At 40.0% G+C, this 20,954-nt stretch overlaps 1 long non-coding RNA gene across 1 annotated transcript; it reads left to right on the top strand.

Annotated features, from left to right (window-relative positions):
* The first annotated feature begins 755 nt into the window (after positions 1 to 755).
* On the top strand, positions 756 to 14,675 carry LOC148758321 (uncharacterized). Its single transcript, XR_016021226.1, has 3 exons — positions 756 to 834; positions 9,539 to 9,655; positions 12,286 to 14,675. It is a non-coding gene; the product is annotated as an uncharacterized LOC148758321 (long non-coding RNA).
* Positions 14,676 to 20,954: the final 6,279 nt, after the last annotated feature.

Raw genomic sequence — 20,954 nt, forward strand, 5'->3', positions numbered from 1 at the left:
TTTTGTGGTCATTCTGCCTTCCTCTCTAATTTGCTGTCTTGATGAAATGTGGTTGTCCTTAAAACTGAAAGTCTTTCTAAGACAGCTATGTTCGAGGACAGAGGATAAACAAGTCTCACACTGAGTAGTAGGTTTGTTAAATTATCATATCATTTAAATGATCCCACGAAAATAATTGCTCAGTGTTGAGTTTTCCAGTGGTAACGGAGTTCCAATTTAACCAGTCTTTTTTTTGTTTTATTTGGGTTGTATGTCATTGACCCAGATCATTTTGCAAAGTACTCTATGAATAATGTTATGGATGTCCCCACAAAAGGACACTGAGAGCTGCAGTAAAGTCTCAGTAGACACCCTATTAAAACGCAAGTATAACATTAATGGGATTCAAGTTGCTGGTGTTTCCCTTTCTCCCAGCTGAGCTACGTGGCAATACGCAAACACCACGCAAGTGCTGCCATTCACAGGAATTTCACCTGATGAAGTATCTCTTGCTTCCCTTGATTTGCCCCTTCCCTGTATTTCCTAGAACATGTTTTCCAGGAGTCCTTAATGTGCTCTAATTACGGTGAGGAGATTGCTTTTTTGGCTTACAAGGATATTGTTTTCTCATTTTAAAGCACCAAGGAGATCGTTTTCAAGGAAGAGAGCAGCATTGTCATGACCAGGGTTGACTCTCTTGTCTCTTGAAGGAAGCCAAAGCCGTTTGCTGTTGCATTTAAGGTTACAGGTTGCTTTTTTGACTTCCGGTTTCTAACAGGCTGGAAGTCGCATGGAGGGTGTGTGGAGTCTCGAGGAAGGTTCTGTTTGATGGCGGTGGCAGCGGTATCTGTCCAGGTAATTCTGGCTCTTCCATTTATTTAACTAATTTGAACGCAGATAGCCTTTGTCTTCCATGCATTGAATATGATTCAAGTCCCAAATATCCATTATTATTTCACCTGCCTTGAAATGGGGATTGTAAACACTCTGATAAATGATTTGAAAGACTGTCTAATTTCCGTAAATACCTCTGTCGGCTGTTAACTTGCAATTTTCTAACACCTAAAACAGTCTGAAATTCCTCTGTGCATATCCCTGAGTGAGTTGACAGCCACATGTCCCCTGCATCGGGACCCCCCAATGAAACAACTATTTTTCTCTTTCTCTGGCAGGGGAAGAATACTGCTCTCAAAACCCAGCATGTGTGAACAATGAGCCTTTTTCTATAGAACAGAAATGATGGGGGAGCCCACGAGAAGGCACACTAGGATGGGCTTAGTTTATTTAATTTCTATCTCCAGAATGTTCCTTTTTACTTTCGGAGTTAAGGGGAGGGGAGAGTAGGAGGGAACCAAGATGGGAAGAACATCTAAACAACAGGACAGTCCTGTGTTGTTTCAGAGGCAGGAAATCCTCTGAGTCAATGAACGATGTGTTTGTTGTATGTTCTGTGACTATTTGTGTCAACCTCACGATACGTCCATGTCATCTCTAAACGCAGTTGCCATTCGCTGCATGGTGATCCATTTATAAATAACCTTCAGGAAAGCCAGCTTTCATGTAGAATTCACCACCTTTAGGAGCTTTGTATGAGTTACTTTCATAACCCTAAATCCCGCATTTCCATGGGGAGAATCTAAACAAACTGTGTAGACAAAATGAGTGTCGTTGTGGGGGAAGGGAGGGCTCCAATATGGAAATCATGGTGACACATACATTGGCAGGAGTTGTATGCTACAGTAAATGAAAATGTAAACAACGTTCCTTACAGAAAATCCCATATGGAAAAGGCGATCACATAAAATAGCAGGTCTCCTCTGAGCAGTATAGCTAAAGAAGTCAGTGCAGGGACCCGGAGTCTTATCCCAGTCTTCATGGTGGAGAGTGAACTCGTCTTGTTGAACTCACAGAAGGGGGGTGTGCACGCCTTAAGCTCAGGCTTAAGGCCAGGGTTTGTTTCATTGGGTCCCACCCAAATTCATCACTGAGACTTCAATTTCCGACAAGGATGTAGAAAAGGATCTAAATCCATATTGATTTTTCCCTATATGCCAGACACTGAGTTTAGTGAAAATTTTTAAATTAAAAAAGGAACAGAAAATAATTTAATAAGCACTGTTTCCAGATTAACAATCACCAGTGTTTTGTTCTAGTTGCTTCAGATCGTTGTGCGTTTGTATAAGAGATACAGAGTATCTCCGTTAAGATGGAAGCTCCTTTTGCTCTCCTCCTGAGTCCCTCTGCGTGGCATGGAAGCTGCCATCCCATCCTGAATTTGGTGGGTGTCCTACGGGTGTGGGTATGTTACCAAGTTGTCGCACTTAGTCCTTCCAACAACTCTTTGGAAAGGATGTTATCCCCAGGTTAAAGACGAGTAAACGGACACCCAAGGAGATGAGTATTTGCCCCTAGTTACACAGCGAGTAGGTAAAAGAGTTGAGATTCAAAACCAGGTTGATTTTATTGGAAACCTGTGGCCTTTTTATTGCATCCTACAACCTGGAGGGCTGGTCTTCTTCCTCCGCTAACCTGAAGCCTGCAAGGATTCTTCCCAGCTGAATCATTTCATCTCTTTGGGTCTTGACTCCTGAGCTTTGCTCTCTGATTCCTTAATGGAACCATTTTCAAATGCTTGCCCTTTGGGTTTGTAAAGCCCCAACGTGAACCCAACTAGGGAGGGATGAAATACCAAATAAACATTCTTTGTTCCACTATTGCCTCCTAGATATTTAGGTTAACCATGATTCAGCTCTAGGGGACGCCAAGTCGGCCTTCATCCGTAGGCACTCTGGAGTGGCTACAGCTTAGGTCAGCACTGTGATTGCAGAGACAAACCTGCATTAAATAAACTGGAGTTAAGAGCCAGACACCTCACTGAAATAAAACAATAGCTCTTTAAGGATGTCCTTGAGCTCGGTGACCTTGCAAAATGCAATTGTTGTTAAAGAACATCGTGTGCTAGATACTTCAGGCTTATATAGAGACTCTGGCCAGAAATGCCAACCTGTCCATCCCCCAAGAGGCTCTGGCATGTTTACAGCTGGAAACTGGATGACGATGGGTGCACGTTTGGTCAGCCAACCTTCAATGTGACATGAAATTCATCTGCTAATTTAACCAAGATTTCCTAAAATAGCCCCTCACTCCCTTCCCTTCTCCCTACCACAAACTACCTTTTATAAAGATTTCCCTTAACCTTACAGCCTCACCTGGAAGAAAGGCTAAGCAATCAGTTCACGTAGCTATTCCTACTAATTCAAATTGGCGATAACAAGGTCCAAGTAAATATAAAAATCAAAATAAAGTAGTCTATGCACAAAGGTTCTTCTAAAAATTAAGCTTTTCATGTGGAAGTTGTCATATAAATAGCTGTGCTCGTTTCTTACGGAGATAAATAGCTCCAGGATTTCATTATTTCTTATAACTTTTCAAAAGAACGGGTTAAAAATCACATCTGGCCAGCAGCCCCTGACACAGACTCGCCTATTTTCCACTAACATACATACAACGTATTTATTTTTTTAATGACAGTCATAATACAACTAAAACAAAACAAAAACTCCTTGCTGTCGCTGGCCCCTCCCTGCCTACAGTTTCATCTTCAACTTTTCCTTACTAATAAAACTTCCCACCCATTGTACATCGCTCTTCTGTGCGTCAGGCTGTCCCTTTGCCTGGAACACATGCCCCAGCTAACTCCAATTCTTTGAATGACTAGCTCCTATTTATTCTTTAACACTCAGCTCGAGCACTGTCTCCTCCAAGACCCACTGTCCATCCAACGAATTATGTCCCACAAATGAAATTTCTCATTTCTCAGACAAATGAAGTAAACCTTTGTTCTTATGGTGTCCCAGAACGTTCTGTAGCAGTAGCTCAAAAACGTCTTCACATCACATTGAAACTATGTCTTCTCATGTCTGTTTCTGCCTCCACACAGCTGAGGTCTCAAGGACAGAGCACATGTGCTCACTCCAGATTTCACCGTGAAATGATGACTTCCATTTATACCGGATAGATACAAATATTTTTTTTAGAAACATTATTCTCAAATTAACAGTACACTCTGTAGTAAATTACAGAGCACAGAGAACACTGGTTCCGGTTTTCCAAATTCGTGTTTAATAGATGCATGCCCATCCTATGTGTGTATGTACGGAAAATGCGTCTGAGTTAAAAGAATCCACGAAGCCAACATTTCCCAAAGCAAGTTCCCAGAAACACTTGTTTCATGAACTACTCAATGAAAGAAAAGAAAAATGGATGATGTGTTCTGAGATACTACCCTAAGAACATGGCAGACACTGTGGAGCACAGTGGTTTCAGGGGTCATTTGACCGTGACACCATTTTGTCAAGTACACTTACGAATATTCCAAGTAAATAGAGTTCTGCGAACACACATTGTGAGAAATGCTGCACGACTTATTCTAAGCGGTCCTCTTGCTGAGGTGGAGGACAGGTCAGACCAAGATGTCATGGCACAGAGGGACACGTTCTGTTGGGAGTGAACTATGCTCTTCCTATAGCAGAACCAGAAGCAAAGGACACATTCCCACCCAGATTATCTTTTCTATTACTAAGAGTTCCGCTTTGCTTTCACAGGCAGTCCTTTTAATTTGGTGGATAATGTTTTTTCCTTTGGGGCGTGTGTAAATGGATTGCTGTTTTGAAAAGCACCCATCTGTGACAACAGTCATGCTTAGGGGCGGCAGTTAATTGAGATAACTTGGGAGATGATGATACCTCACAAATAGGAGGGAAAGATAGGGGCCTCACCTTTCTTTATGATACCATCTTTCTGTTTAATATCATGTTAGTGACACATATATTTGTTTATAGTATCATATTTATATTGTCTCCATCTAGGTTGTTGTTTTCTTTTTTTAATTAAGCAGAGTTTGGGGAGGATGTTCTAAAATGCCTTCTTAAGTTACAATTTTGGGGGAAACAAGGACAGAATTTAGCTTCTCCTATTTTATTCATGAAATCTTAGCACAGGAAATGCTACACTATCCATTTATGTTTGTGGGTTTATGTCCAGCACGAAATGAAGTTCTCTGCCTGGTGTTATTTGTCAAGTAAGCTTTTAGAAGCAGTCATTTCCCTGCAACCCTGATAGAGGCAGCCAGTCTTTAAAACCACAGTGTGCCACACCATCCACAATTTGTCACTCAGGAGAAGCAACAACATGCGAACTGGGAGTTATAATGCTGCCCAAGCACAGAGTAAACTGTGTCTCTGACCCAGATCTTCTCACAAATGCAAAGACTCACCTGTCAACTTTAGTAACAATTCAGAAGGTGAACACTCTGTCCTACGCCCCACGAAATAGGCATAAATACACAATAACGAAAACTGCACATGTGTTGAACATACAGAGGTACCCAATGTACTATTAAATATACACGTGTCATATACAAAATGATGAAATGCCAGTCTAAATACCTGAGAAGTTTTACCCTAAACAAAATATTGGTTCCAGCAAGAATAATTTTTAGATATTTGCTTAAATGTATTTCTGCTAAATGCTTAGGATTTTAAGATACTTTAGGGGTATTATGGCGAGTCCGTATCTCTTTGAAATGGACAGAAAATTTTGGTGACCAAATCTCTACGTAGAGCTGAAGAAGCATCCAAATTACTTTGTGTATTTTCAAAAGAACCTGCAATTACCTCTCTTCACGCTAGGTGGTGTACTAAAGACCAAAAAAGCTATTAAATGGATGAATACATTTGATTTAGCCAAGTCAAAAGTAAAGGAGAGGAGAATTTTAAACTCAAAAGGAGGTAACTATTTCATTTTAATTCCAATTTGTTTAGTAAAGAAAATAGACTGAGAGACAGAGAGGAAAGCAAAAACCTTTTCAAATAGCCCTTGGGACACGTCTAACCAGGGCTTCTAGAAGAATAAGTCACCTACCTCCAGGAATGCCAGTTAAAATACACTTTCCTATGTCACACTGCCACACCCCAAAATAGGGAGGGTGAAATAGAGACCTGACTCTTTTCCTAACATATCCTCAGGTTAATGTTTAATGCAAAACTCTAAGAACTAGATTCAGGTTGCTCTAAATCTGTCAAGTAGTAAGAAATCCCAGTTGGTTGACAAATTCTTGATGTTTAGAAACACCTTTTTTCTTTTTCCAGCTTCCTATAGCTTGCATCTTGAAGATCAGGGGTTATCGGTTTCATTGTAAAATCTCCAGATGAATTCTTGCTAAGTTACTAACATTCTACGAAAATTCAAGAGTGGCAGACTCAACCCCATATGTAACAGTATTTGGAAAGCACTTTGAGCTTTGTAGAATGGGAAAAATGTATTTATAGAATGCAGCGAAGATGAACTTCTTCTGTGGGAAGTGGTATTCAAAATCCGAACCACATTGATCTGCCTTTTGAAGTAATTACGTTGATCTCTGGAGTTTAAAGAAATGCATTGCTTGTTCCATGTGGATATTTTCAAAACCCATTGAAAAAAAAAACAGGAAAAAAAAACAAAGCAGTTTCCGCCCCCCTCCAGTTTGAATCACAAAGGAAAGCATCCTCTTGAAATGCAACTAATTATTGGACGGGAGTATGTGCATATGTGTGTGTGTGTGTGTGTGTGTGTGTGTGTGTGTGTGTGTGTTTAAGCATGTGTGTGAGCACACTCTCTCAAACCTCCTGAAAAGAGTTTTCTGTTTTTCTGTTTTTATTTTAAATGAGATTTTTTTTTGTAGAGTCAAAAGGTTGGTCCTTTAAACTTACTTGCTTTAAAATATTTTTAAATGGACTATAGACTAAGATGTATGTCCCACTACTCTAACTTCATAAAATTTAACCATGTCATGGAGACATACCACAATCAGTGTGAAAATTCTTCTGTACAGTATTTGAAAGTCATGGTTTCTTCAGGGTCCACCAAGGACTACAGTGGTCCCACCTGATCCACAATTTCATGTTCCCAGGTTTCAGTTACCCAGGGTCAACCTTGGTCCGAAAATAGTAAATGGAAAATTCAGGAAATAAACAATTCATAAGTGCACCGTTCTGAGTAGCGTGATGAAATCTCGAGACATCCCGCTTATCCCTCTGTCCAGCGTCTCCACGCTGTACTCGCGACTCGCCTCTGAGTCCCTTAGTAGCCGCTTTGGTTATCAGATCAACTGTCGCAGTATCGCAGCGCTTGTGTTCAGATAACCCTCATTTTACTTAATAAAGTCCCCAAAGCACAAGAGTAGTAACACTGGGAATTCAGATAGTTCATAGAGAAGCCATAAAGTGCTTCCTCTAAGTGAAGAGGTGTGTACATATTAGGAAAAACATATACTATATGGGGCTCGGTACTTTCAGAGGTTTCAGGTTCCCACTGGGGGTCTTGGAACATATCCCCGGACTATATTTGTCCTCACAGTACATGAACCCAGGCAGCTTTGCTCCGAATTTTTGCACGTACATTTTATGGTTTTCTTATTTTTCCCCCTTTCTTTCCATTATTCTTTCATGTGCCCCCAATACACCAAAGTGGGCTCCTATTTCTAATCTGCAGAGGTCTTGGAAGGCTAATAGCCACGCACAGTCTGTTAGAAATGTGAGTAGAGTCAGAAGGAAAGGAGGGGCCCAGTGGCCTAAGGGGACACTGCGGTTAGTGAAGTGGCAGATACTCTGCAAAGTCTACTCCGCCCACCCTTTTGAATGATTTTTTTGTTCTTGACTGTTTTCCCGAAAGGTGAGACTGCAGGTGGTTGAGTTGTGGCGATCGAACTATTATTTCAAGCAAGTCTTTCTAGTCTATTTTTATTTGTGGTTATAATCCTAACATTAAGAGAAAAGCCTCGTGGCCCCCTCAAGTTATACAGATCTTAATTGGTTTTTTTTTTTCATGTACTAATACCACAGTACATCTTAATGAAAATGTCTAAATGTACTTCAGAGCTTTCATTTATAAAAAAGCATATATACATTACTATATATGCATAAGTATGTGTGTATGCATACAAATATAAATGTGTGTGTGTGTGTGTTTAACATGGAGGAGAATGAGAAAGACTTCATTCTTCCACTTTAGAAAAAGACTTCATATAAATCTGCTTTCTTTGAGTTATTTTCATTGCTTCATTATCTTTATCAAGGTCACTAAATGGTAGAAATGCTAACAAAAATAAGGGTACTTGACAAAGCAACAGTACACCAGGACTGTAACGGTTTGTGTGCTCTCTCTCGGGTGGGGTGGGGAAGTTGGTGAACAAAAGCAACAGTTTTGGAAGAACAAACAATGGCGTTCTCTGTGACCTGGAACCCAGCTGAGAACATTGAATCCTCAGACATCAACCCCCGCCCTGAACCCAGCTATCTTTTCCTCCAGCCATGTCTACAATGCCCTCATCTCAGTCACTTTGGACATCTTGCTTTTTCTTTGGGGTTTCAAAAAGTGTTTCTTCTAATGGACAAAAAACATATACTATTTCGTATTCCTTTAATTAAAGAACAACTTCGGTAAATTTACGACTCTCTACAGGAGGGCCTGAGTTTGTGTGTGGAGACTTTTATCAGGAATTACTAAATACTCATCCAGTCGTGAGTTCTATGAGGGTAAAGATGGGGCTTCCTTTGCTCAATGGGGTCTTCTAGCATGGCCTAATACCTGGCACACAGTAGGCACGAAACAAACATTGTTGATTGACTGGCTAACAGTACTCACAAACAGAAACTCACTTGTGAGTAGGGATTAAGTTTAGCCATATAAGTATCAGTCAGATCAAAACATAAGTGCATTTTTGTTTGTGTCTTTTACAGATTTATTTCCTCTTGTTTCCCCCCATATAGCTTTGAAAATACACTTTAAATTTTCCAGGAAGCAATTGACAGGTTGTGCTATGTGACCTCAAATTTTCTGAATTCAGGTTTCATCATAATTGTAGAAAAAGTGAGACAGGAGCACTCTAGAAAAAATAAACACAGAAAAGTATATTTTAAAAAATTCCCAAAATCTCACTACCCAGAAAAAACAGCCACTAAAATGTTTGTTGTTTCCTTCATATTTCTCTTCATTCATGTCTTTATATCTGTGTTCACGTAATTGAGGGGTAGTCAGTGTCATATACTATTTTCTAAATTTAACGTTATTTCTTAAACATACACCATGTCATTAAAACCTCTTTAAAAATATCATTTTAATAGCTATGTTATGTCCACCTGAGAGATATGCCCCACCAGCAAGTTAAATTCATTTCTCTATTGGTGGACATTTCTGTCATTGAGAATGTTTTATCTTTATGACCATCTTTACACATAATGTTTGTGCATATCAGATTACTTCCTTGGAACACTTTCCTAAAAATAGACTTGACTATTTTTAAGGGTTTTGATGAAGTATCACCATGTTGCCTTCTGGTTTGATTACATTTTGTACATGAAAGTTCTACCAGCAGCGAAGGAGACTGGAAGAGTCGCTGATGGCAGCTACCATTTTGTTGATGCCTGATGTGCCAGACACTTCCTAAATTCTTCATGTGTGTTATTTTATTTAACTTTATCTATAACAATATGAAGTACTATTATCGTATGCCCAATTACAGATGAGAAACTGAAGCACAAAGAAGTTGTATAACTTTCCCAAGGTCATACCAGATTTTGGACCCAAATGATCTAATTCCGGAGGCCTGACCTGAAGACAGTTTTGCCAGCATCGAAAGGTACACTGCACATCCCGTATTTTAATTCTTTGGTGATTTCATAGAACAAAAAACAGTATCTCGTTTTTCTAAGTTTCATTATTTTTATATTAGCAACTTTATGTGCTTTCTTGGTATAGTTATTAGGCAGTTGTAGTTCTGTGAACTGTGTTTCCATCAGTTGCTACTTAGTGGATTTTAAAAAAAAAATATAAACTTGTTAAATATTTAAAATATTCTCATTTTTCTGTACCTATCAGTGGCTAAATATTGTTCCTGTTTGGCATTTAATTATATTTATATTTTGAACATATGAAAGTTCTTCATTTTTAACCAGGTCAACTACATTATTTCTCTTGGTGGGTCCTTCCATTGCTTTTATGCTCAGGAAGTGGCTCCCTATCCAAATATCAAATCGATACTAACTTAATTTGAAATTTCTTTAAAAACTGTCTCCTTTCCCTGTTGTGATCAAGCAATCTGCTTACCCAGAAGTCTTGCTGATAGCCTTGGGTTTCTTCCCTTTGAGACTGCATTGAGAGAATCAAAGTGGAAACAAATATTTTCTAATATTTCTGATACTCTGAAAACACAATTCATAGGAGTTTTAAGGCAGCAACTTTGCCTGCCTCCCTCCTAGAGAAGGGGAAAACATACACAATTAGATGCATACACAATTGCTAATGACGATTTGATACAGGGGAGTGGGTTTTGCTCCGGGGCATTCTGCTTTGGTGTCACCCACAGAAGTTCCCTCTTTCAGGCACTGTACTTCACATAGGCAAGTTGTCAGTATAAGAAGTCAAGGGACTCGAGTTACTGTAAGGTAGGTATAAGTTTTGAAATATAAGCCTTAAAAGAAAGTATTGCCAATCAGAGATAATCTGCCTTCTGTGCTAACCATTTTAGAGTTGTCTTTGTTTACAAAGCGTCATATTGTCTGGCAACAAAGCCTCCTAAATCCACGATAAGGACTCCTTTCATTATACCCAAGCTATTTGCTGATAATTCTTCACTTAAAAGCATTGAGATAAACCACTCTTATTTTTCATTGTACTAATTTTTACCAACTTAATTGGGAGTATAGTATTCCGTTTAAAAAAAAGCATTAATATGTTTTGGGGGGACAGTGCAAAGCTTCTCCATCCCCTCTAAAATCTAAGCCTAAAATTATTTATATGCAATTTTCAGTGATTTATTAATTAAGTGTGAACTAAAGTAGGGCTGATGTTGAAAAGGGTAGATTTGCTGTTGGTTACTAAACTAGTCTTTAACTGCCAGGAAAAGAAAACCTACAATTATAAATAAGACACAGGCAACCATGGTAACAGGTCTACTTTTCACAACAAATAAAAATGTTTCAAAAACAATTAATGTTCCTTAAAGTTTGACTAATTGTCACAAGCAATTCCAATGGCCTTGGTTACATTTTTGAAGAAATTGGTGTCGAGGTAACTACAGGTCTAGATATATTAACTTTCGTTATATGGGCCTGGGGAATATTAACTTTAGACTTTAAAGTCCTGAAACTGTTTTTGATCCAGTTTTAGGCTGTTTTACAATGCAAATAAATTATCAACAAACAGTTAATATCTGAAAGTTACACAATGATTTACAATGCATTATGGGATACTGAGCAAATGCTATTTAAAATAATCGCAATGGAAATCAAAATACAGCTACTTTTCATACCATAAGACTAGAAGAGATTTCATAAATCATCTGGACCAACTTTGAAAATAAGTTCAAGAAACTGAATGGAATAGAAATTATTCCCCAGAATACCCTAATCAGAGATTGTTCATAACAACAGCTGAAATGTGTTGAGCACCTACTATATGCCTGAGCGTTTCCAACCAATTGGCACTGATTTCTCAGGCATTATGTCTTCATTTTATGCATAAGAAAACAGAGGCTGACAGCAGTCAAGAAACTTGTTCAAACTCAACCTTTTCATAACGGGCAAGGCGGGGCTTCAGCCGGTCCTGTCTGAGGGCCCAAGCTCTTAATTCCTATGTAATAAATAAGTAAATGTCAACCACATTTTGCCAACCCATCCTAGGTACGTGACTATTAATAAGGCCGTGTCTTCTGTTCTTTCTAAGCTTCCTTCAGTTGTCACACTGTTCAAAATATCTGGGGAATTGGATTCCATAAAAAGATGCCAGGAGTAACCCGATTAGCAAAGAACACCTATTTTAAAAGGGAACTAAGATTGTTTGAAGGTTCCTTATTTTTGAAAGCCCCTTCTCCTGAACATTTTACCACCTTCTGCATAGAACATTTTTTTGTGTGAGAATAGAGTTCACGGTGGCTTGGAATAGCTTTCAATGGGATCTTTCTTTTTTGTGATGCATGGAGTGTCCCTGTGTGACTAATTTAGAGCCATTCTTTAAGCAAATAGGGGACCAGAACTCCAGATACTAAGTGTACAACTGAAGCTTTATGCTGCTCTCCCTTGCCATAAAAAATGTTGACTATTCCCTATTATGCTAATAGACCATATTATATAAGATTGTATCATTGGCGAAAGCTGAGTGATGGGAACATAGGGCCTCTCTGTACTATTTGTGCAACTTCTCATGAGTTTATAATTATTTCAAAATTTAAAAAAAAGGTTTTAAACTATTGCCAAATTCTCATCTTGCCAGGGAAATGAACTTCTGATCTTTACAGCTGGTAGCTTTCATCTGATCAAGGTTCCTCTTGGGGAATGGACCATCCATTTGAGGAAGCACTGATGTGTGAGATGGGCACAAGTTGTTGTCATACAAGGAACAGCAGACACGTCCATAAACCTGCATCCCAGGGCCAACCACATGCCCTTCTCCAGGAATCCAGCTGAGGGTCAGGCTGCCTCTGAACAGCCTCACTAGAAATGAAAGCCAACCTGTTGAGGAAGCATCCCGCCTGCCTCTGGTGGCACTAATCCTCCTGAACAAGACCAGCTCACCAGGTGACAGGATGAGCGTGAGACATAGTCCTTCAGCAGAAGGCATTAACGACACACCTCCCCTGGTGACTGCCTCTGCATATTGACTTACGCGTATCAGGGCCAAATCTTGACAAGCACAGGTCACGGGAATGCTGGGTCCTGGAAGGGAACATGCAATAGAGAGAAAAGTAAAGCAATCTTGTGCGGGTGAGCAAGGCCCCTCGGAGCAGGGGTCCAAGAGCCTGCAGGTCCCTTATCATTAGGAGACTGTTCACGTGGTTACCCAGGAGGGCTACTCTGTGTAAACCACCTTGTGCAACTGGGAACAGTTCTGGAAATAAGACACTGATTGGAAGACAGCCAGAGGGTAAAGGAAAAAAAAAAAAAAACAGTAAAGATTTGTTCTGAAGTCAACTGCGTGGCATGCAACCTTTTCTACATTTTTTCTTCTTCTGTTTTTGTTTTTCTTTTTGTTTTTTAGAGGGAGAGGAGGGAAACAAAAGACTCAATTACTTCGCCTAGTTAATGAGCCTGCTCCTAGAAAGTCCTGGAACTCCCTTTGCCCCATCCGGCCCAGAAATGCTGTGCCAAATAAAAGAGGCTTGTCCCCAGGTGATATTCGGAGAAACCTGTTTCAGCTGGTGTTAGGGGAAAGGTCGCCGCTTTGAAAAGATAGAGCACATAGTACAAATTTGGAGGTGGAAGAAAATCTGCTAACAGAATTTGGGAAGACAAATGACGGGGCAGGGACTACGAGGAACTCTCACACGAGCCATTTCACAGACCGCCTCGAAAATACCCATCCGTCTTCTGCCATCAACCTACCAAAAGCCCAGTTGGCGTCTCTGGGAATAGATTGCTAAATAAGCCTAAGCTTTTTTGGTTCGTAGAATTGGTGAATCAAAGGGGCAGAAGATTTATCTCATGCTTCTCAAAATCATTTATAACATGGCTAAGTGGTTCTGGATGAAACCACAATAAAGGTGATTCATGCAGGAGACCCATTCTGTTGAGGCAGAAATGAAAATCCACAGCAAATCACCATCTGTTCTATGTATGGGAGAATTGCAGTAAGCCAAGCTCAGTGGATTCCCACGCACACTGACCGCTGAATGCAATTGTTCTTGGAAAATGGGGAAATGGGACTCCTTTAAAATGAGAATGCAGCCTCCACATCGGAGAGCAGGGAGGCACTCATGACCAGTGGTAGCCACCCAGCGGCCCTGCCAAGCGGGCGTCTGGGACTATATTCTCGGATGGCAGCCAGCCTGGGGATCTATTCAATTACTGCAAGTTTCTTGCCAGAGGGTTTTCATCAGCTCCACTATTTATCAAGAAAATTGGACCCAAGACAAAAGCCCACCTTTGTAAATTGCCATTAATGGGACTGTCTAATGTGACTGAGTTAGGGACGTCTGCTGCCTCTTGGCATTTGAACTCATCTGTAAAGTCACTACATCTTGGGTGAGTTCACCTGAAGAAGTTATCCCCTCTCCTTCACCTTCCTTCTTTCCCCATAATGTAGTAAGTGCAAGAGCACACTCAAAGAGCAATCACACGTGGGCCCATTATCTTGGACATGACCTATTTGTTTGTGACATTAAATTCCTCTCAGCTTCTTTCTCTTCCTGGAGCTGGTACCACATTTCTGTCCCCTTTCCTCCTGATGTCTATTTGTTCTCACTCCTGGGCATTGGTAACGATCAAGTGAAATGCTTTCTAAACCCACATCCTCACTTTTCAGTGAGAGGTTGACTGGTGCTGCATTAAAGGCCTCCAGTTTTATTGTAAATTAACCAAAAATGTGGAATCTTTTTAGTACACCTACTTTGGGTTTTCTCTTCTCCACTGGTTGTTTCTTCTGCATTAGCATCTATGTATAATGTTCCACCTTGAAATGTAGGTATGCGAGCGTGATGAGCAATCTGTATTGCGAGCTGGTGGACAGCAAGGGAGTCTGAACTGGAGAGAGTCCATACCTACACACAGACCAGTGTGGCACTCACCGTAAACCACTGGTCCCCCTCGGTTGTCTTTATTGGAAGCTGACAGTGGTCACTGTGACACATTCTACCAGGTGATCTAAGCAGCACGTCCAAAGCTGTGATAAAGGTAGAATTTCCATCCACGATGGATTTAGCAAAGACAAAACCTCATCAAAGTTTCCATGCACTTGTGCTTTTATCAAAAGTGCTGATATCCTTGGAGGTGAGGGTTAAGCTGTCTATTGACACTTGCCAACTGGATTTCTATGAGAATTGTTGGCTTTCTTCAAAAATAATTCACGTCTATTCTTATGCCTAGAAGGGACACACTGCAAGCATCAGCATGAAAGAAGGCTTATTTTATGGTCAAAGAAATCTGGTAGATTATACGCACAACACTAAATTCATCTGGTCCTACACGTCCTGTAAGCGTGAACTAAAATATACTGAATGCGTCCATTAGCCAGAGCTCCCTACTGGATTTTTCCTAAAAGACTTTTTCTCATCTCAGTACAGTCGTGCTTTTCATTTGTTCCCCATTCAAAGACGAAGGGAAAGGATACGCTCCTGGTAAGAGGCTGCTGCTCATCAAACTGTATGGTGAGAATTAATTTAATTAAGAGTTTCTATTTAGGAAGAAGCAGTAGGAGGAAAGGGCAGCGCTGGAACCGCCATCAGGCTGGCTGGTGGTTTGCGTGCTGGAGAAGCCGCTGGAAATTTGGGTGACAGCTCTGAAAGATGGGTGATAAGGAAAAGGTCACTGACATGGGAATGGTGGGTGGGAAAGGGGAGCCGACCTCGATAACATGACAAACTGAATCATCTCGTGTTAAAACTCTTAAGGAACTCTTTCCTTCTTGCTTCAGACAGTTTGCTATTCTCCCCGTGACAGACTGTCCTATGAATGGCATAGATTATTTTCCTTTTTTCTTCTACCCAAATCAATTGTAAAACCATTTTTAAAGTTCAGTTTATTTGATAGATGCTCCCATCAGACCTGAGTCAAATTGTAAACGTGTGCCTTTTGCTTATGTATGTGTTTTTTTTTAAGTGAATATTTGTTCCCAGACTACCTTAAAAACAACAATGTGTTTATTTACAGAATTAACAAACACTGCAGCTTGGAAAATTCCTTTGGCACAGAATGGAGGGTTCAGCCACAAATGCTCCTGACTTAAAAGCTGAACCAAATAAAACTTGACAGCCAGGCAAAATATTTTATAGGCAAAGTGACATTTTATAATAATGGAATAATAAATGCAGAAGAGAAAATGAACCAAGGCTGTTGGTTATACAGGGAGGTGAATCTCAGTTAGACACTTCCTATTTTTATTACACTAATAATTATGTCTGTGAGCGAAGCTCTCTTTGACTTGGAGAACTCCAGTCTTTCTAATCATATTGTCACATATATCCAATCAACCATCTCTATGATGATGCCATGTGGAAGCCTCAGTAGCCTGCTAACGTGGATGGACACAGGAAGACAGTGATGGGACAATCACAGGACCACTTTATCAACCTCTTCCATTTGGAACCAAGTCTAGCAATGTTTTGAACCAATGTTTTGGTTTGGAACCAGGTCCAGAAATCATCCTGATGAACACAGTCCAACCCAAAGCACATCTATAACTTGACGTCAATCAGATTGGAATAAATAAAGACCAAGTGAGTTTACTGGCCTATTTTCATCTTTGACCCCCCTGCACAACTCAGCAACCAGAGTTGATTTGGGCAAGTTGAGGAAAATCAGCAAGGGTCTGTCAACCATCCTCTATTCCATAGAACAACAATGTTCAAGGGGGTGAAAAGACTTGATGCTTGACTCTGTTTAAAGAGAAACAGTCAAGACTGATCTTAACACAATGGTTCAGAGCAGGATGAAGAGAGCCAGGTTGAAAAAGAGGAAAGTTGGTGTGTGTATGCTCCCCCAGTGCAGCAGACATGGGTCTGCCTTTTTGTGAGTCCTGGTCAAATGCTTTTTGGGTTCACAGTGGACACCAGGCTGGGAAAAGCCCACCAAGATTCATTTTCATCACTGAGAAACAGATATTTGCACAAAAGGGTGGCCATCATGAAATACAGAAGAGACAAACCAAGGCAACAAGAAACTCACAATCATCGAATCAGTAGATAAAACAAGATTTACCTAATGTATTAATTATTCATTTATTTGGCAGACATTTATCGAAGCTACTTTATCTAAAGTAATGTGTGAGGAGCTGCAAGACAACCTGAAATGATCTAAGCATGTCATCTCTGGGTATTTGGCTTTCTTAGGTCTGGAGTGAGGTCTAGAAACAGGTTTTGTTTGTTTGTCTGTTTGTTTTTCTAACTTCTAAAATGATTCTCAGGATCAGCAAGTCGGGAACCCTCTGGTCTGAAACAGTGACTCTCAATCTGTGTCGTTCGGTAGGTCACACAGAGCCCTAGGGAGAAATTGGAGCTGACTCAGAGCACTGATCCCAACGCCAGTCTCTGCCTGTAGGACAGCAGCTAGAGGGTGTGTTGCAGGGGGAAAGACTCAGAATTTTGATCCCAATACTATATGACTGCTTAGAAGCCATGTGACCAGGCACAAGTCATTAAACTTCTCAAAGGGTTATTACACTACTTTCAGAATTGTTAACCTCCCCCCCCCCCCCCCCGTCCCCCAAGTGAGATCATAACAAGCCTCTGCCCACTATCTGGACCACTGTAATGCCGAGTTTCTGTCCATTTTCCCTCACACGTGGGATGCCCTCTCTTGTTTTCCTGCTTTTACTTTAATTTCTTTTTTCCATTCTCCACAACCCACATTCTCCATGAAAGCCTCTTGACACCCCACCACCCCCACCTCCGGGGCTCCCTGACCTCCCTCCTCTGTACTCCTGTGTCCCTTATACTCAGGATCACATAGTCGGGTACTTAATTGTCCTCTAATTACTTCATGAGAATTGCTTTGGTTTCGCTGGCTGGGTTCTCACCGAGGGTTGGGCACTGTTTTCTTCCACAGAAGTGCAAGAGAATTACTTGTGGGTTGATCCAAAGCACCTGTTGCGCTGCTGCCATAAAAGCCATTTAAGACGGAGGGGGCACCCTCCCTTTTCTGTGGACATAATACAGTGGAGACCGGCTACCGTTGCCACCACCGCTGGTAGGCATTAATGTTCTGAAAGAATTATCAGAATGTCAGTCTCTTACCACCCCCACTCACTTATTTTGTTGGAAAAATGCAAAACCTGCATTTTTCCATAAACCAGCTCTCACTCAATGCACAGAGTGAATGCAGCGTCTGTGTTTAGCGTCCCAATGTGATAATTATACATTGTGCTTACTGCATGGCAATCCTACATTTCTCTGCTAAAACACAAAGGAATGACTAAATGCCCTAGTGTGTTATCTTGCCCTTTCTCTCCACTGTGATTTTTTTTTCTCTTATCATCCAGATTGCCCCCATGCTGAAAATGACTGTAAAAGTAACTGAGAAACCTCAGGTGTGTGTGTGTGTATGACTTGAAAGGTGAGTGATGAGAAGAGGTGAATTGCAGAGACATCTGTGCCAGTAAACACATGAGTATATTGGGAAGAGGTAGGACTCTGTGTGTGTGTGTGTGTGTGTGTGTATGCCTGTGGAGAAAGCAGATTTTGTTGTGTTTTTTTTAATGAGGAACAAAAGCTGGGTTATATAAGCAGCACTGTTCGAAAGGGCTTGTATAGCTAGAATGAAAACAAGGTATGAATATTCATAAGTAAAATGGAAGATGTGTTCATGTGCAAGAAAGAAGTGGAGATGAAATTCTAAATATTGTTTGACCACAATTTTATCTAGGAAGCTTTAGGTGTGTAGATCACAAAATGTTTCATACAAACTCAAAATCAACTAAGCCCATTGCCTAAATGTTCCCCTTCTTCAATATACTAATAACTAGTTTATTAATTTTTCTGCACGTTATTCAGCAAATTTTTATTAAACAAATTTGATTCTTGCATCCCTGAAGACCCAAAAGTGAAATAAAAATAAGAACCATATATAAAAATTAACTCCAAATGGATCAAAGGCTTAAACGTAAGAGCCAAAACAATAAAATTCATGCACAAAAACATAGGGATAAATCTTTGTGACCTTGGACTGGGCAATGGATTCTTAGATATGACACCAAAAACATAAGCAAGATAACACCAAAAAAGAGATAAATTGGACTTCATTAAAATAAAACAGTCATGTGCTTTCAAAAGAAACTGTCAAGAAAGTGAAATGACAGCCCACAGAATTGGAGAAAATATTTGCAAATCACATATCTGATAACGACCTTACATCGAGATTATATAAATAACTATAATATAAAGATGACAATTATAAAGGACATATTTATAACTCAGTATTAAAAAAAAAACAGTTAAAGAATGGGCAAAGCATCTGAATAGATATTTCTCCACAGAGACATACAAATGGCCAAAATACACGTGAAAAAATGCTCAACATCATTAGTCATCAGGGAAATGCAAATTGAAACCACAAGATACCACTTCACACTCACTAGAATGACCATAATAAAAAAGTCAGATAATAACAAGTGTTGACTAGGAAATAGCGAAATTACAACCCTCTTACACTACTGGTGGGAATGTAAAATGGTGCAACTGCTTTGGAAAACAGTCTAGGAATTCCTCAAAAGGTTAAACATAGAGTTAACATTTGACCCAGCAATTCCACTCCTAGGAATTGAAATGAAAACATGTCCCCACAGAAAAACATATGTCCATACGAGTGTACATGAATATTAGCAACAGTATTGTTTATAACAACCAAAATGTAGAAATAACCCAAATCTCTATGCACTGATGAAGGTGGTTATTCATACAATGGAGCCATAAAAGGAAGTACTGATTACATGCTCTATTGTGGATGAACCTTGAGACCATCATACTAAGTAAAAGAAGCCAGTCACAAAAGACCACATATTACATGATTCCATTTATATGAAATATGCAGAATAGGCAAATCTCTACATACAGAAAGTACATTAGTGGTGCTTAGGGCTGTGGAGGATATAAAAGGGTGAAAACTGAAAGGACATGGAGTTTCCTTTTGAATAATGAAAAATGTTCTAAAACTGACTGAGATGAGGGCAGCACAACTCTCTGTGAATATACTAAAAACCATTGAATGGCATACTTTAAGTGGGTCAATTGTGTGGTGTATGAAGTATTTTTCAGTATTACTGTTGCAAACGAAAAAACAAAAGAAGAAAAAGGGAACAAGAAGCAATCACCATGACCTTGGACTCTGTTGGAAAGCCCAAACTATCAACTGAAACTCTATCTATAAAATCATTAATTAACAGAATGATCAGAACAAAATTAAAATAAAATGATAAAATGAAACCCATCCTGACCTCTAGTCTGTTCCATAAGTCTCCTTCTGCACCATCACGTCACAATTTAATGATGGTGTCTTCCATAGATGGGATGTTTTTTTTCAAGTAGAACTTTGATCCTCCCTACATTTGCCTTGAAAACTGGAAGCCTCAAAGTGAGGTTGGTGTCAAATGGCAGACGCTAAGATGGCATCCGTCACAGTACTTCAAAGTGATAATATTTTTCTCTTCTGCATGAAGCCAAGAACACCCATTGATTAATTTTCCAGAATTTGATTAGGAAATCAGTGGATCTTGAGAACGAGATCAAATGACCAAATTTCAACTTTGGGATCAGGTTTAGGAAGATCAAAGATTAAATATACTTCCACCTGTTCACAGTACCTGGGTAATTAGCCCAGAATGGAGCTCCAGACCAGTGTTTTCCACTGTGCGCTGTGGAGGCTGCTGGGCTCCAGGGAGCCGAGAAAGGTTATGTTTCAGGTTCTCTGACAGAGAAATGCCACTTGTATCTGCTTAAAGAAGAGATTCTATGGCTAAAACAAGTGTTGAAATCTGTGGGTTTAGACCATTTTAATTAATAGAAACATCCTGAGTTCCCAGCCTCACAAGCTTTTTGGCAAAAAATAGGTCACATTAAAGACCCAACTTCACTCACAGAGGAAATCTCACCAGCTCACAGAAGTCCTGCTTCCTACAAAGGACCCACCCCAAATATTTCTGGCAATCTCCTGCAGGCAACTTGCATACATTCAAGAACAAGTCACCATTTATTCATTCATCAAGCATCAAATTGTGTGTGGCACAATGTAAGTATCTGCCATTCTTCAGGTGAAGCGTTCCCACCCTTGACCTTTGTTCTTTTGGTCAGGCAAGACCACTACTTCCAACCATAAGGGACAGGGATCTCTCCAGGGACTGTCAACCAGCTACTAATTAAAAAAACAAAAAAACAAAAACTGACAGAACACCTAACTTGATGAATCCTGAAACTCCCTAACGTTTCCAACACAAACACATAACAAGATTTTCTGGCAATT

This window comes from Rhinolophus sinicus, chromosome 4 (genome assembly GCF_057876585.1).
Source record: "Rhinolophus sinicus isolate RSI-liver-muscle chromosome 4, RSI-T2T, whole genome shotgun sequence".
NCBI classification, from domain to species: domain Eukaryota; kingdom Metazoa; phylum Chordata; class Mammalia; order Chiroptera; family Rhinolophidae; genus Rhinolophus; species Rhinolophus sinicus.